The sequence below is a fragment of the Bactrocera neohumeralis genome, unplaced genomic scaffold (assembly GCF_024586455.1).
Source record: "Bactrocera neohumeralis isolate Rockhampton unplaced genomic scaffold, APGP_CSIRO_Bneo_wtdbg2-racon-allhic-juicebox.fasta_v2 cluster09, whole genome shotgun sequence".
In the NCBI taxonomy this organism is placed as follows: Eukaryota; Metazoa; Arthropoda; class Insecta; order Diptera; family Tephritidae; genus Bactrocera; species Bactrocera neohumeralis.
This window is the reverse complement of record NW_026089622.1, coordinates 4,999,090-5,002,670: the sequence shown is the minus strand read 5'-3', so window position 1 is coordinate 5,002,670 and position 3,581 is coordinate 4,999,090. Positions and strand designations below refer to the sequence as shown.

Here is a 3,581-nt window from a genome sequence, read left to right as displayed (position 1 = left end):
CAACATTGACCATTTTCCAACAACATCGCGCAGATCGATTTCGTCTACTTTATCCTTTGAAGAAGAAAGCAGCATCAAAGAATTCAAACGTTCATCCCCCATTGTTGTACGCAAATCGTTGAAAACAAATTTCAATTTACTAAAAGAACGTTCACATGAAGCTGACGTGACAGGAGAAGTCATTATGTAATGCAGTGGCGTAGCTAGCATAAGTGACACCCGGGACGGATTTTGAAGGTGTCACCCCAAAACTCAATCAAAACTTTTAAAGTGAAAAAATAATCATTTACATTTTATTAAAACACGAGTATTACAAATATTATATTAGTATATTACGTGAAAAAATTAAAATTTCTTCCTTCTAGCTTTGACACTTGCAAACTCCGAAATCACGTCTTCAAAATTTATATTTTGTGTTGCTTCATGTTCTATCGTTAAAATACCAAGATTGTTTAATCTGGTTTCAGTCATTGTAGACCGCAAGTAATTTTTAATTAAATTTAATTTGCTGAAACTTCTCTCACATGAAGCGACTGATGCCCATATTGTCATAAATAACTTTAATGCGACCGTTAGATTCGGAAGAGAAGCTGTAAAGTCCCATTCCACAATGAATTTCAAATAGTCCAGCGTCACCCAATTAGAGACAGTGATATTAGCCGCTTTTAAATGTCTTCTCAATCTTAGTATTTCTAAAAGTAGTTCTGTTTCTGATACTTCATCGTAAAGGTTAGTAAATTTTGATATAGCAAATTTTAACTGTTAAGTGTTTGCCAAAAGCAAGGTCTTTGACTGCACAACTTCAAACAATGAAGCTACGTCTTTAATGGACTTTACTCGTGTTTTGAGTTCAATATTGAATCTGTCAATGCATTCTAACATGTCCTTTTGAAGTTCCGCTTTAAGTGTAAGTCCAGTATCGGTGGCTAACTCACCGGGCATGCGTTTCTTGCGACGAATTCGTCGTTCCATCGAAATGTTCCGATTTTTGTACGGCAAAATCTATTGCCTCTCCTGCTAGATGCAACCGTTTCTCTCCAATGAATAGACGAAGTGCTTCTAGTTTTATGATTATTTCATCAACACATAAACCTTTACTTTGCAATGCAATCTGAGCATAGTTCACTTCCCTTAGCACATCATTCCAAAAGAAAAGAAAACAAAGAAACGAGAAATTGCACACAGCAGAGATAAGATTTTGTGCAGCACCTCTAGTTTCTAAATTTACGTCTTGGTCACATATCAAAATTTTCAGCCAATACTTTTACTGCACCATAATGAGCACTCCAGCGCATTGTCGAAAGTCTTTTAACAGATGCTTTGCAGTGATTGAGGAGCACTTCCCAGCGGCTTGTGGAAGTTGAAGAAAAGTTAAATATTGTCTCCACTGCTCCGAAAAATGTAACACAAGTCACATTTTGTGCAAACGAATGTTGGCCGCATAAATTAATTAAATGATCTATACAACCAATAAAAATTGCTTTATTGTTTTTTTCTTTTATAATAGCTTGCACTCCCCCGTGTACACCACTCATAACTGCAGCATTATCATAGCCTTGAGAACGACACATCCTAATATCTAAGCCATCGTTTTCAAGCTTCTTTAGTATTTCATCGCTTAAATCAGCTGCTTTTTTTCCATGTAAGGGAAAAAATCCTAAGAATACTTCTTTGACTTCTACTTTTCTATTATTAATTTTTACATAACGAATTACTTCGGACATTTGATCGACATGTGAAACGTCAGGTGTGCTATCAAACATGATTCCAAATATAATATATGTTCTTTGAGTACAGCATCATACTTTGACAGCAGTATAAGTTTACGATTACATGGGGCAACTTTAGTTGCTAATTCTCGGGCGATTCTCTTTTGCTGTCGCCCATTGCCTTCACACGAGCAACTTGTGTTGCGCAACTCCGTTCGCGTTTTTTCTCATTCTCTTTACTTTAACCCATTGTCGTTTCTTTTTCCTTTTAGGTATTTGGGCCACTTTATCACATATATTAATCAGCTCTGTCAATTAAGAAATATATTTTATTTATTAAAACAAAGATATATCACTCTTTTTACTATTGTCTGAATCAATTTGTATGGCTTCCTCCATACATTTCACAATATCTTTAATTAATTCGATTTTTTCGTCATACTCCATTTTCTAAAATATTTATATTATATTATGTATATTTGTATATATATTTGCAAATTACTTACCGAAAGATGAAATTAAATTTTTTAAATATATTCAAAATATTAATTTCAAAAAAAGATACGCAAATGCAACTATGTACTACGAAAGAAAGAACACGAATGCCGAAAAACGTCGCAGCGAACTGTTACGAATAAGAACACAAAGCGAGTTGCTGAACACTGGAAACTCGGCGCGATTCCCCTCTCCTCGTCGCCCCCTCGCCTATAAACCAAGAGTTGCCGCAACAAAAGTTGCCTCGTGTAATTGGGCTCTAACTAGTTCTAAGAAATTACCTTTATTGGTAGACCCTTGGGTTTCATCATGTCCACGAAATGCTAGGTTTTGTTTAGCTAAAAACAAAGTTATATCAAGTAATCTAGATAAAAGATTTTTCCACTTCTGTTTTTCCGTATTCATTAATTGCAAGGTTGCGTCATCTATTGTGGTGTGACTTTTTAAACTCATTTCCAATGTTTTTCACTTTTCGAAATTTTCTAAATGATCACATGAAGTTTCATGGTTCAATACTTTAGGATTTAGTTTCCACCACTTCTGAAATCCAGTTGTAAATGTTCTTTGTATGTTACTGACAGCAAATAAACGACAGCAAAAACAGTACAAGTTATTTGATATAGGAGAAAATATCATTCATGATCGTAGAATTTTTTCACCACTAGGCATCTCTTTATAAAACCATTCCTGTGAAAGATGACGAGAATCACCTTTAATATTTGAACCATGACGAGATACAGCAGAAAATGGTCCTTCTTTGTTCTGGAAATGTTCACTCCCCTTTTTTACTATGTCAATGCGAACATTATTGGGAACCGGTAAACTCCAATGTGAAACATCTCTCAAGTGTTGCACTTGCTCGGTCGTCTTCATTGATTCTGTATTGTCGATGTTGCTATCCGAATGTGATTCTTCAAGATGTGAATCATTACTTTCGTCAGCAGGAGACTCGGGTACTTTACTTGAACTTTGGCCGCTATCTGCTTTTGTGACATATTTGAGCAGAGATCCAGACATGCTCTAAATTTCATCCATTTTAGCCTTTTTGGCTTTTCTCTGCTGAAACCCGCTTTGTCTTTTCGAAGTATGAATTCCCTGCGGCATATTTCGTTCTGGATATCCTAAAAATATTTTTATTTAGTAAGTGATACGTTGATTTCATAAAGAAATTGTAGTAGTAAATAAACACGTACACGGAGAAAACAGCGGTGAAAAAATTAATAAATTTTAAAATCTAAATACAAAAAAATAATATCATTTTCAATCAATTTTTATCAAAAATTAAAAGCTGATATAATAAATTAATAAATGAGATAGTAACTTTTACAACATATTAAATAATTATATTCATAACATCAAAGAGTACTGACACTATTT

The 3,581-nt window shown here is 34.3% G+C and overlaps 1 pseudogene; it reads right to left on the bottom strand.

Annotated features, from left to right (window-relative positions):
* Positions 1–271: 271 nt before the first annotated feature.
* Positions 272–3,312, bottom strand: LOC126763900 (zinc finger MYM-type protein 1-like; annotated as a pseudogene).
* Between the last annotated feature and the right edge of the window lie 269 nt (positions 3,313–3,581).